Source organism: Sus scrofa, chromosome 16 (genome assembly GCF_000003025.6).
Source record: "Sus scrofa isolate TJ Tabasco breed Duroc chromosome 16, Sscrofa11.1, whole genome shotgun sequence".
NCBI lineage: Eukaryota > Metazoa > Chordata > Mammalia > Artiodactyla > Suidae > Sus > Sus scrofa.
Window position 1 is genome coordinate 27,566,483 of NC_010458.4, and position 14,808 is coordinate 27,581,290.

The window sequence follows — 14,808 nt, forward strand, 5'->3', positions numbered from 1 at the left end:
ATATTCTTTATTTCACAAATGAAATATTGGAGGGGAAGACACAGGATACTCTTTCAAACTTCTGCTAACATCATCACTGGCGTTAACTTGAGAAATTTAAATTATTTAGGTTTGACATTTCCATGATGGAAGTTGTTACAGGCTGAATTGTGTATCTCCAAGATTCATATACTGAAGTCCTAACCTCCAGGACAACAGAATGTGACTATGTTTGGAGACAGGGCCAACAAAGGGGTAATTAAAGTCAAATGAGGCTTTCCCACTGTGGCACAGTGGGTTGAAGGAAATGGCATTGCCACAGCTGTCACATAGGTTGCAGCTGTGGCTTGGATTCAATCCCTGGCTGGGAGAATTTCCATATGTCGTGGGTGCAGCCATTAAACAAAATAACTTTCTATTAAGAAAAGATGTTCTTTGAAGACAAATTGGAAAATACACATAAGCAAAATGAAAATAAAAATCACTTTTATCAACCAATATTATGATTTATCACCAGTGATTTATCCTTGCAGAGATATATATATATATATATATATATAGGAGTGGTTTAAAATGCTCTAATGGGGCATATCCCTTTTCTACTTATTATTAATGTGACTTTGGTTAAGTTTGGGCAAGCTGTAACCTTCATGAGCTTCCATTTTCTCATCTATAACATGGTGTAATAAGAACTGCCTTCCTGGGTTTTTGTCAGCTGCATGTAATACAACATATAAGCACTTAACAAAATGCCTGGCACATAGTAAGCAAACAATAAATGATCTGTGTATTTTTACATAGCCTGTATCCTACCGAAATGGATCATTCTGCACATGCTGTTTTTGCAGTCTGTTTTTGTTGTTGTTTTTCACGTTTGGTATGGTTTCATCACGAGCTATCTATGAAGTACTGTTTCTGGGTATTTAAGTACCCCACACATAAGAATATTATTTTCCTGGTGTTTTCACTTGAGTAGTCTTTCTTCAGGCCTCCTGGGGTAGAATTTCATGCTGTTTTAAGACTGCTGGTCTTTTAGCAGACTTCTTGTGCTTGGGAAGACTTCCAAAAGCACAGTTGGGGATTGAGAACTCATTCAAATTTGAGATGTTGCCAGACAGCAAAGAGAAAACTGAACTGTTTCTGCTGACTCTGCACTGCAACTGCCAGATGCCTTGGTTAAGCTGCGGAAAGGGAAACAGAACCAAATCATGAAATGAAATGCTTTGGAGACCACAAAGTGGTGGTGGCAGCTTGGAGGGTTAGCTCCTCTGATGCTCTCTCTCAGGAGAGGTTCCAAGGGTCAGGATGCCCCAGGCCCACACTGAGCCAGAGCCAGGCCACCCCAGGCTGCAGGAAGCCGACAGGCTGTAGGAGGAGACCTCTGCAGGGGTGCCAAAAGTACTAGGAGGTCACCCCCTCTCTGCCCCTGTACCACCACTACCCGCCCCCCAAAAGTGACCTCCTTCACCTGAAGCTTTGTTCATTGAGGTTTCTTAAAATGCAAACACTCATGATGGTATTTAGACCCAAAGTTCTCAGATGAATGAGTTTCAAGCCCTTTCCTAAAGCAGGTTTTGACAGGGGGACGGGAACAGCTTGAGAGAATACACAGCATGTGTGGCCAAGAAAGACATCAGTTAATTCCAAAGGGGAGGCTGGAGGCTGAAGTGAATCCTATTTATCTCCAACTGTACAAAGGCCAAGGGAAGGGGTGGGGGGGCGCATTGCCTTAAGTACTTACAGTCTCTTAACAAATACCCTACAGCTAGCACGAGGAAAAGACTACATCCTAACCCAGCATCAGCTTATCTCCTGTGGAAGTGCAGGCTCAAGCGGCTCCCAGAGAGAAAACAACTGCTTTTATCCTAGGGGTGCTTTAGGGAGCAGCCTCGGGCTCAGTAGAAAACACAGGCAGGGGAGGCAGTGAGCTCCCACCTCTCAGCAGCAGTTCTTTCCTCCAGGAGTTCCTTTTTCACATCAAGTCAACTCAACAAGTATTTGCCAGGCGTCCACTGTGAGCAGGACACTACATGAAGGCAGATCTATGAAGTGAAGGCTGCTCCAGGGAGCTGGAGTTTGTTTGTGCAGCAGCTAAGAAAGGGCTTTGGCGCTGGAGGCTGCGAGGAAGCCAGTAACAGGGAGACTGGCAGAGGGACCCACCCCGCCATACTCAAAGGTAAGCTGCTGTTGCCCCACCACCCGCCCACACTGAAATGGAAGGATCCTCATGATTCCACCTGCCAGCCCCTTGGGGCTTTCCTGCCAACCAGTTTTTCCGAAGACAAAATGATAATCTCTCTAATTGGGAGGAGCAATTTAACATGGATCTTTGAGTCACCCTGAGAAACAGATGTGACTATCTCCTAAGAGAGAGATTCTGTGGAACATGTTCAGGAATGTGTGTCAACAGCAAAATATTGCTGCAGCTGGATATATATATTTTTAATGCCTTTTTTCCAGCTTGTTTTTCTACCAGAGTTTGAAAGCACAGAAGGTCCACAACATAAACTTTATGCTCTGAAGATGGCCTTGGGAGAAACCCGGAAAGGACACAATTCCCAGAGTCTTGCTTACAACTAGGCAACCCCATCATCCTCCCCTTTTTTTTCACAGCATGCCTGAAGGCAAGGGCTCTCCATTCTTTCATTTGACAAATGTGCCTTACTGGCCACATGAATAACAGTGCCTCCTAAGCCCACAGTCACATTCCAAAAGAAAACTGCCACTTAAAGCCTGCGGAGGGAAATTGTTTCAGACCATCGGACCCAACTCTGGCTGCATATTAAAATCACTGGAGAGCTTTTAAAACATGTTCCTCTCCAGGCTCCATCCCCCCCCCAGAGTCTAATTCAAGGCTCCAATTAATCTCGGATGGGGTCTAATTTTTAACGTCATCACTGAAGATTCTGTTTTGCAGCATGGGTGGAGAATCACTGCCTCAGACCATTTCATAAGCTGGAGAAGCCAAACACAACTCTACCCTCCCTCCTCCATAGGCAATTAATGCACCAGGATTGAACTCTTGGCCCACGGCCAGCCAACACCTCTGTTGGCCTGGGTCCTTTGAGGTGGCCTGTGTTAGGATTCTCGAGATAATTCTCATGTTCAGAGACGTTCTCCAGGGATTCACGGGACTCAACATGTAGTTGGACTCCTGGCTAAGATTCATTACAGTGATGACAATGCTCAAGTAAGGACACACAGGCAGATCCTAAGGGAAAAAGACAGGCAGAATCTAGAGAAATCCATGCACAGGCTTCCTGTGCTCTCTTTTTATGAAGGGGTACACTTGAACATACTCTTTTTTTCCAGCCATGAAAAATGCAGTGACATGTGCAATGTTTCTGTCCAGGAAAGCCCAGTAGAGACACAGTATTCAACATTTTTATTAGGGGGTTGGTCACATCTGAACTCTCTGCCTAGCATGCACCAAAATTCCATGCTCCCACAAGGTGTTCAGCATAAATACCCTTGTTTGCACAGGCTGGGCACAGAGAACCACGCTTATCAGTTTTGAGAGCCATATAAACACCCAGACACCAGCCAAGGACCAATCCTGCAAGCAGGCCCTTCTGAAGAGTACAGTCTTGGGCCCACTAGGGTTAACTCTTTTCTGCACACGGTGCAAAAGAGAGATAATGACTAGTGGTTAGATGGGTAAGTTCTGTCTCAGGAATTTGACTTGGGGAGATAAGAACAGCCTCAGATAGTGGTTCTAAAAGGAGAAGCAACCACACATCAAGAGAAACACAGATAAGAACATGACTGAGTCACAAGCTGATGATGCTCCCATGAAGAGAACAAACTCCAAGGCTAAGGAGTCAGCAAGGTAACTCGGCTATTAGATCTCTGTGGGTTCTTCTGCCCCCCAAATCCTGTTGCTCCTCTTTCCCTGGAACCCATCACCCCCAGCCATTCCTGTGCTTTCCATGAATTCTGTGTCCCTTAGAGCCATTTTATAAGTTTATCTTCCCTTTAGGTGGTCTACCCTCACTGTAAACCTCACTCACTCAGCCAGAGTAAGTCTTAATATCTTTTAATCAAAACAGCTAACAAGCCTACTCATTGCTCAATACTGACCAAAGACCACCTCAGAGGCATGCGGAGAAAGAGCAACAACCACCTCAAAAAAAGGAAAAAAGGCATGTAAGTTAATCACCCAGACTCAGCTTTACAAAGCCACAGTTATTCTTTGCCACATTCTTAGTCCACATCAAGTGGACTTTGGGCTGAACTGGTAATACCTCTGCAGAAATTATTGCAAAGTTTAAGTCAAAATACAAAACCAATTGAGAATTGTGGACGAGTTCTCAGCTCTATGAAACTCACCCCGTTACACCTTGGTCTCACTCATTTTCTGTTTAGCTGGACATACCTATGGACGTCAAAACCTTTTTAAACGGCGCAATAGTCACATAAATATTCGGTTCAGATGCTGCAAAATTTAAGGGTTTAGGTTGAAGGATTAAGTCCCTCCTCTATCAAATGATCACTAGTTATTCCTCTGCATTCTACAACCCATCTTTCCAGAGCTAACTCTATCGCCATTCCATATTTTTCTTATCACAGTGGTTGTTGATTCAAATAAATAGGAGAATCTGAGAACAGCCAGTCACATGAAATTCAATCCTCTGGTTTTAAAAATGAGAATCTATAGGCCCAGCAAGATTTATAGGTTTATCCAAGGTCTCACAGCTGGCTTGAACCAGAGCAGAACTAGAACTCTCATCTCCTGACTCCCTGGCTAATTTATTGCCACTCTGGGCTCTTGATCTTGCTCTTTTCCCATGCAATAGAATTCAGGCTCCAAAACCTTGGATAACTTCTATTTTTGCAGCTTTTATCTTTCCAAAGTCTGTTATCATTCCCAGAAAATATTAACATTCACAAGGCTGTGGATTTGTGATTGTGCAATAAGTAAATAACATATTGTTCTCAAATGTGCTAATCTTTGCAAACTAGGATCACATGCTCACAAATAACAGGAAGCTAACACTCAAAATATGTACTTTTGAGTTTCTAAGAACAAGTCAGCACAATGTGGTTTTTGCTATAGTTACACTTAAAAGAGAATTCAACCTTCATTCATTTACTTTTAAAACTATATTCAATTCAAAAAAGGTAAACGTTACCTGCATCACAGCTTTATTCAGAAGTTAGGCATTAGTTAATCTATCAGTAATCAAAAGAAGAACTTGGTTGACCATTATTAGAATCCCAACGCTGTCCCAGGGTTGGATGTGGTGGAGAGAGGCAAAGCATACAAACTAAGGTGGTCTCGGAGCATTTGATGTGCAGAAGACAGAAGGTAAAAATATATTTAAAATGTAAAGAAAAATATTAAAAATAATACATACTAGGTCATAGAGTGTATCTTTTTTTTTTTTTTTTTTTTTTTGGTCTTTATAGGGCCACACCTACAACATATGGAGATTCCCAGGCTAGGGCTCAAATTCAGAGCTGTTGCTGCTGAGCTGCACCACAGCCACAGCAACACCAGATCTGAGCTGCGTCTGCGACCTACACCACAGCTCACAGCAACACCGATCTTTAACCCACTGAGTGAGACCAGGGATAGAACCCGCAACCTCATGGTTCCTATGAGGATTGTTTCCACTGAACCACGACGGGAACTCCAAGAGTGTATCTTATAATACCCCCAAGAACTCAAGGATGAAGGAGAACAACAGACAGGTCCAATTAATACTTTTCTGACTGGGCATTTATGATGGAACATAGGTAGAACATTTTTGCCACTGAAGCATAGCAGAAAGGCAGACCAGCTTTGATGTCAACTTGATTTTTATTTCCTTTTTTTTTTTGCACTTTTTTTTATTTTCCCACTGTACAGCAAGGGGATCAAGTTATCCTTACATGTATATATTACAATTACATTTTTCCCCACCCTTTGTTCTAATTTTTTCATCCATATAATGAGTATTTATTGAGCCCGTTTGGATGTGCCTAACACTTTGCTGGCCATTGCAAAGGATCCAGCCATGGATGCATTGCTTATCTTCTCAAGGTTAGTCTCCTCATCACCGAAATATGAAAAATGGACAATATTAGGCCCTTTCTAGTTCTTCCTTTCTATGAGTCTAACATCTCCAAGATGAAGAAAGAATTCCTGCTGAGTTCTTAGGATCTGTTTGAAACAAAATTCATGTCCACGGAACATTTAACTTTATTAAAGAAATAATACCAGGGGTGAGAGGGATAAATTAGAAGGATTGGATTAACGTATATATACTGTTACATACAAAATAGATAACTAAAAAGGACCTACTGTATAGCATAGGGAAATCTACTCAATAGTCTGTAATAACCTATATAGAAAAAAAGAATGGATATATGTATATGTACAACTGATTCATTTTGCTGTACACCTGAAACTAATACAGTAGTGCAAGTCGGTACACTCCAGTAAAATTTTGAAAATAAAATAAAATAAACAATACCTGATTTTCAGGTCTTGTAGACTTTTTTGCCCTTCTGCACAGGAGGGTGGTAACATTCTCCCCTCAGTGACTCAGTCAGTACACCTAGGGAATGGGCTCCATAGACAGGCAAATGGAGGACTATACAGGTTTGAAAGGTTCTCCCAAGTGATTCAGGCCTCAGAGGGGCTCTGTCACCTCTTTGCTCAATTAAGAGTCATTGGATCAAATGTTCAAATGAATGGAATGGTTGAAGGAGGGCATAATGAGCAGAAATGGTGAAAAATAAAAACTTCCTTCTTTCATTCAAGATAAAGTCAAATGCCTACTATATTCCAGTCTTTCTGCCAGGTACTGCAGATTAAAAATAGTAAACAAACTAGAGACCTAGCCCTTAAGGGACTTAGAGCATTGCAGCCTAGATAATTGCAGGACAGTCTAGACTACAAATATCAGAAAACCTGCTGGGCTTAAGCACTAAGGACTGTTATTGGATGATGTAACTGTAATCCTAAGAGGATAGCAGTCATCACAGTTGGCTTAATCTAGTGATTCCAACTAGCTGGTTTCAAAGAATCTTGGCTTCAAGTCCCAGCTTCTCCACTGACTAGCAATATGACCCCGGTGAGTTGTTCGGTTTCTCTAAACCTCAAGTTCAACATCTATAAACAGGAATCAAAATTGTTCCTCCCGTACAGTGTCATTAAGAGGATTAAATGTTAATAAAGCACTTAGCCTGATACCTAGCAAAAAGCAAGGGCTCAAACCAGTTATTATCACCATCATAATAATTGAACTAGCTAACTACACGCAAAAGTAAGTTTTTTTTAAATATAGAATTTTACAACCCACAGCCAAGCTTGTGAAAGAAGATAAAAATTTGGTTGAAAAGTGATCAGGGAACAATAATTTTTAGAATGTAGCAGGAGCTCTGAGAAAGGAAGTAAAATAAAAAGGTGATAGCTGGAGAGAGATCTCGGGATGGAGACCGAACTTGTTATTTTGGAAGAAACCTAAAGATTTTTATAATCAGTGAGGTAGGATCTAGTAAAGGTGAGGAAATTGAAAATACTAGAGAAAGAAGATATTGCAAATTGCAGAGTAGACAGACAACAGTGTAGGAATTTGCCTTGAGCAGCTGATATGATAATTTATTTTAATTACTCCATTTTGTTAAATGCTTACCATGCCAGGCATCAGTCTAAGTATTAAGCGGGTTCTTATTTTATCATCACAACCACCTTAAGTAGATACGCTTTCTATGTCCCTCGAGCACTTCTGTTCAAGTCTAAAACCGAGGTTTTAAATTGTTAAATAACGTCTAGCGAGAATGGAACACAAACATGAACTTGACCTTCACACCCAAACCTGGGTCTTGATACCTGTGTTAAACTGAGGTAAAGAAATGAGAAGAGGTGCATATATTAACATATTTGTAGGTTTGGGGTAGGAATTTCTGAGAGTGACTGTGCTGGATAGAATCCCTATTCTCCAGGAAGTATACAAAATTAACTATTGAGGTAAAAAAGGAGTTCAGACAAGGTCCAGAAGTAACAAAGGAAGGAAAAGAGTCACTGAGGGAGAGGCAATCATCAAAGAGAATTTTTCCAGAATCAGTGAAAGACTTAAATGTTCAGACTGAAGAATCACAATGAATACTAAGCTAAATAAGTAAAATTTAATCCACACGGAGATTCATCAGAGTACAACTACAGAGCCCTATTGATAATAAGAATTTTAGTACTCAGAGCAAGAACAGAGATTACCTACAAAGTAGTGATTACCGCAGACCTTTCAAAAGGAAAAAAACAAAGGCCACAAAATATAAAGTGCTGAAGAAAAATATCAGCTAAATTATCATTCAAGAGGAAAGCTAAAACAAAGTTGGAATGTATGTGTTTCCAAATAGTCTCTGAAAGAGCTACTAAAGAATGTACTTTAGAAAAAGGAGGAGTTCCTGTCGTGGCACAGTGGTTAACGAATCCGACTAGGAACCATGAGGTTGCGGGTTCGGTCCCTGCCCTTGCTCAGTGGGTTAACGATCCGGCATTGCCGTGAGCTGTGGTGTAGGTTGCAGACGCGGCTCGGATCCCGAGTTGCTGTGGCTCTGGCGTAGGCCGGGGGCTGCAGCTCCGATTCGACCCCTAGCCTGGGAACCTCCATATGCCTCGGGAGCGGCCCAAGAAATAGCAACAACAACAAAAAAAAAAAAAGAAAAAGGAAAGTTAACTGAAAAGGAATGAGTGGAGTGCAAAGCCCAGGATGGATCAAAGGACTTGGTAAAAACTCATTCACTATTTGAAATAACAATAATGACTACTGAAGAGAGGAATTTAAATGAGGTAAAACTAAAATACTAAAAAAAAAACAAGATGGGGAAGGTAATTTAAAGAATTCTCAAGTCACTGTTTTGTTCAGAAATAAGAGTAAACGTTAACTTTTCACTTTCTTTAAAGTATGTATTTTTTTGGCCGCACCTGCAGCATGAAAAAGTTCCCTGGTCAGGGACTGAATCTGAGTTATAGCAGCAACTGGAGCCACTGCAGTGAGAATCTCTGATCCTTAACTTGCTGCACCACAAGGGAACTCCAAGTATGTTTTTTTTTTAATGTAAAAGTAACCATTATAGAAATAAAATCACAATCTCCAATTTCAAAAGGAGAGAACTTCAAAACCATGCTTTTAGAGTAAACATAGGAATGGGTGTGACTTACTGTAGGTGCCATTAATTTCTATAGAGAAAAGGAAGGATCTAAAGGAAATATGGCAGTTCCTGTCGTGGCTCAGAGATAACAAACCCGACTAGTATCCATAAGGATGCAGGGTTCAATCCCTGGGCCTGCTCAGTGGGTTAAGATCTGGCATTGTGGTGGGATGTGGTGTAGGTCACAGATGCAGCTCAGATCTGGTGTGGCTGTGACATAGGCCAGCAGCTGCTGCAACGCCTATTCAACTTAGGAACCTCCGTATGCTTCAGGTGTGCCCCAAAAAAAGACCAAAAAAAAAAAAAAGAAATATGACAAAATGTTAATATTTTGTTAACATATGTCTATTATTTTCTATATTTTTTAAACATTTTACCAAAAAAATTTTTTAAAAAAATAAGCTTCTGGTGCTTTTGACTGACAGAGTTTGCTTGATCACTTATGCCACAACCACTGAATCTTCACTAAATAAAGAAGCTGAACTAGCAAAGCTCAGCTTTGTCTAGGTAGGGCCCTGCCTCCTGCAGAAGCAAATGTTGATATGTTCCTTTCTGTTTCTATAAGAAAAGTGTCCCTATAAGGCATTTGAACTTTGAGCACATGAATCAGGCTCATAGTTCCAGTCACAGGCTGTCTCAGGAGGTCACAGTGACCTCCATGGTCTGCTTGTGCTTATCACTTAGATTCTTCTGGGAGAGTAATCTTAATCTTTCAAAATCTTTGCCAAGTCTCTGTTCTTCGGTGTTCATCATTTTCACGGTCTAATTGAGCAGTTTTGATAAATGGACACAAACTATGGTCTGCATGATCACAGTCAAGCTCTTTAGCTGCTGCAAAAAGACCATCACCACCTCTGACTACAGGTGTATTTATTTGTTTGCTTTGATGGGCTATGAGAGTACTTTAATGGCAAGCTAATCTCTTCAATTTGTAAAAAAAAAAAAAAAACATGAGGGACAGAGAAATCAGTTTTCTTGCCCAAGGTTTTACAATAAATGATAAAGCTGAAAATCAAATTTTCTACCCATCACTATCATCATTCTATAAGATAATGCCTACATTCCTAAGCTATTACAGAAGGAAATATATTATCTGTGAAGATCCTGAAAGTATCATGAAGACATCATAATTTATAGCCACCTTATTTAACTCCAGTGGAAAAGCATGAGTGCAATGCCTCTGGCATTCGAGGCCACAGCCCTGGGATATTTGTGTCTAGCCTGTGCCTGTCTAATGCAACCAGGCTCCTGGGATCTTCAGAGATAAATACACCTGCGTGACTTCAAGTTATGAAGAGTTTGAGGCAGGCAGCATAACCTTAACAGCAGCCGAAACATTGCAACATGGTTAGACACACCTCATTGGAACTGGAACTGAGCAGGAACCTATGGGGCCCTCCCAGAATAAACTCCCCACCCATGTTCTCTGACTGCCTTTTATCTCTAGAAGAACTTTAAGCAAAGAATAAACTCAGAGAAATGAGAAAATGCAAAAAGAAAAGCAGTCAAATAAAACAAAATAGTTTAGCCATAAAACAAAGTCAGGGACCTGTAGTTCCTCAAGGGCTATAAATATTCTGAGTCATGTCCTTTGAGCTGTTTTGCAGATACTGAAACCCCTACCAGGTGGAAGAAATTAACTATACGCTGCCCACAAGCATGTAAAACCCAAACCAGTTTGGAACCAGGAGGTTGATGATGCTGACCCCAACTACCTCCCCACCAACTAATCAGAAGAATGTCCACAAGCTGACCACACACACCTGACAACCCCTGCCCTCTTCACCCTATCTTTAAAAATTTTTTGCTGAAAGCCTCTGGGGAGTTTGGGCCTTTTAAGCACTAGTTGTCCTGGATTCCTTGCTTGGTGCCCTGCAAAAAACGCTCCACTTTCCTTCAGCACAATTTGGTGTTGGTAGATTGGCTTTACTGTGCGCAGGCAAGCAGACTCAAGTTTGGTTTGGTAACAGAATCAGAACTGCCCACATCATCAACTACACGCTAATATTTTTTTTAAAAAAAGAGGAAGGAGAAGAGGCAGTTCCTGTCGTGGCTCAGCGGTAGTGAACCTGACTAGTATCCATGAGGGTGCGAGTTCAATCCCTGGCCTTGCTCAGTGGGTTAGGATCCGGCATTGCTATGAGCTGTGGTGTAGGTTGCAGACACGGCTCGGATCCATGGCTGTAGCGTAGGCTGGCGGCTGTAGCGTAGGCTGGCAGCTGCAGCTCCGATTCAGTCCCTAGCCTGGGAACCTACATATGCCAAAGGTTTGGCCCTAAAAAGCAAAAATAACAATAATAATTTTAAAAGAAAAAGAAAAAAAGGGAGTTCCCATCATGGCTTAGTGGTTAACGAATCTGACTAGGAACCATGAGGTTGCAGGTTTGATCCCTGGCCTCACTCAGTGGGTTAAGGATCCGGTATTGCTGTGGCTCTGGCGTAGGCCGGTAACTACAGCTCCAATTTGACCCTTAGCCTGGGAACCTCCACATGCCGCCCCAAGAAATGGCAAAAAGACAAAAAAAAAAAAAAAAAGAAAAAAAAGAAAAAAAGAAAGTACAGATCTAAGACAGAAAAAGTTAAATATAAACCCTACAGCATGGGGGAAAAAAAAAAAAGCCAAGGTCATTAACTATTAGGTTGAAGACCCACTAACCCTGGAGAAGACTTTTCAAAGTCACAAAGGACACCTAGATCTAAATGCAGCATTCTCAAACTTCAATGTGCACATGAATCACACAGGGATCTTATTTTATATATATATATATATATATATATATTTATATATTTTTTGTATATTTATATATATAATGATTTTTTTCCATTTTAGCTGGTTTACAGTGTTCTGTCAATTTTCCACTGTATAGCATGGTGACCCAGTTACACATACATGTATACATTCTTTTTTCTCACATTATCATGCTCCATCATAAGTGACCAGACATAGTTCCCAGGGCTACACAGCAGGATCTCACTGCTAACCCATTCCAAAGGCAATAGTCTGCATCTATTAACCCCTTTAAAATACAGACTGTGTTTAAGAGAGTTGGGATGGGGCCTGAAATTCTGCATTTCTAACAAACTTCCAGGTGGTACCCATACTGCTGGTCCCATAAGCACCCTAGAAGTAGCAAAGCTTTTTCCCACACATAAAACTCTTCCAGGGTCTGTGATGAAGAGACTATGCTTCTCTAAGGCAGGGCTTTGGTGGCCAGGGAGAGCTGGGGAGCAGGTGGACTGTGTGAGCAGTAGCACAGAGCTAGTCATGTACTAACTGCTTGCTTGCATATACTTGTCAAAGGTAATGACTATTTGGCAGCACCAAAGTGCTCGGCCTGACATTTGCACTGGAGCATCTAGAAATTCAAGGTACTATTAGCAAAGAGCAAATTTCCCCATTCTTTAATTTAGAGAGAATGTTTCTTGGGCTATGATCTGAAAGAAGCAGATTAAAGAAAAAAAATGGAACTTGGAATGAGAAAGCTCAGATCTGCTATCAGATTAGAGCTCTTCCATTTACCTCCTATGTGACCAAATTAGTCTTTAAGACACTTTAAAAAGCCTTTGAAACAGTTTCTACAGTCTGAAGGGGAAACGGTATCAACAATAACTGATTCACATTAAACAAGGTAATGATTTGAAAAGTACTTTTTGTACAAGATCTTAAAGAGATCTGCACTCCCATATTCACTGCAGCATTATTCACAACAGTCAAGATATGGAAACAGCCTAAGTGTCTGTCTACAGATGAATGGATAAAGATGTTTTATATACGTATATATTAAATAGAATATAATTTAATCACAAGAAAGGAAATCCTGTCATTTTCAACAACGTGAGTGAACCTTGAGGGCATTATACAGTTGTCTATCATTGACCTCGAGGTATTGGCTCTAGTACACCCTCCCTTCGATACCAAAATCCAGGGATGCTTAAAGTCCCTCATATAAAATGGTGTAGTGTTTGCACATAACCTATGCACATCCTTTAAAACACTTTATCTCTAGATTACTTAACAATATATCATACAATGTAAATGCTATGTAAATAGTTAAGATACAATGTAAACGATTGTTGATGCACAGCAAATTTAAGTTTTGCTTTTTGGAATTGTCTGGACATTTTTTTCAAATATTTTGATCCATGGCTAGTTGTATTCATGCATGCAGAACCCGCAGGAACAGAGGGCCAGCTGTACTGAGATACTTCAGACCGAAAAAGGCAAATAATGTATGATATCACTTTAATGTAGAATCTAAAAGAGCCAAACTCATAAAAACAGAGCAGTATGGTGATTACCACGGGCTAGGGGTGGAAGAATTGGGGTGATGTTGTTTAAGGGCACAAACTCGCAACTGGCAGTTAAATGAGTCCTGAAGATGTCATGCAGAGTACATCAACTGTAGACAACAAAACGTACTATAAACTTCAAAGCTGCTGTGAGACTAGATTTTAGTTGTTCCCACCAAAAAAAAAAAGAAATTATGTGATGATGGAGGTGCTAGCTAACACTGTCGTGGTAATCATAAACATTACAAGACTAATACATAAACGTACCAAATCAACATTTGTATACCTTATGCCACCTTACACCAGTCAGAATGGCCATCATTGAAGTCTACAAACAATAAATACCAGAGAGGGTGTGGAGAAAAAGGAACCCTCTTACACGGTTTGTGGGAATATAAATTGGTACAGCCACTATGGAAAACAGTTTGGAGATTCCTCAAAAAACTAAAAATAGAACTACTATGTGATCCAGCAATCCCACTCCTGGGTATAAATCTGAAGAAAACCATAATTTGAAAAGATACATGCACCCCAAGTTTCACTGTGGCACTATTTACAACCGCCAAGACATGGAAGCAACCTAAATGTCCATCAACAGAAGAATGGATAAAGAGGATATAGTACACATATACAATGGAATATTATTTGGCCATTAAAAAAGAATGAAATAATGCCATTTGCAGCAACATAGATGGACCTAGAGATTATCATAGTAAGTGAAGTAAAGCAAATTATTACATGATGTCACTTATATGTAGAATCTTAAAGGATACAAATGAAATTATTTGCAGAACAGAAACAGACTCATAGACTTTGAAAAAACTTATGGTTATCAAAGGGGACAGGTGGGGGGTAGAAAGGGATGGACTAGGGGTTTGGGATTAGCATATGTACACTGTGGTTTATAGAGTATAGCACAGAGAACTCTACCCAATATTCTGTGATAATCTATGTGGGAAAAGAATCTGAAAGAGAATGGGCATGTGTACATGTGTAAATGAATCACTTTATTGCACAAGAGAAATTTATCGCAATTTTTTAAATCAACTATACTCCAATAAAACTTTAAAAGATGAAAAAAATGACAATATCATTTCAACTATATCTCAATATAAATAAAAAATTTAAAAGAGTGATTTTTCTAAAATAAGTGCTCTGCAAATCATAATTTTATTAAAAAGACAAAAGCTTAAAGGAAAAGAATAGGTAGATCCTAATGCTATCTCCACTGAAGCTTAAAAGCCTCAGCAATCATACTTTAGAAGATGACCAGCACCTTAGCCTTTACTCATCCACAGTGAGTCTAACATCTGAGAGAAGGAAGGTGGGCAGAGCCTCCCTTCCACACTGCATCTTCTCACAGTCCCTGCCACATATTTGTATTTGTACCTAGAAGAA

The 14,808-nt window shown here is 40.4% G+C and overlaps 1 pseudogene across 6 annotated transcripts in view; it reads right to left on the bottom strand.

Moving 5' to 3' along the window:
- LOC106506477 overlaps nucleotides 744-14,808 on the bottom strand; it is an 81,433-nt pseudogene continuing 67,368 nt past the window's right edge. For all 6 annotated transcript variants that reach the window (XR_002339592.1, XR_002339591.1, XR_002339596.1 and 3 more), the window contains one exon: nucleotides 744-1,160. The product of XR_002339592.1 is annotated as an uncharacterized LOC106506477, transcript variant X2 (transcript). The remainder of the gene's footprint in view (nucleotides 1,161-14,808) is intronic.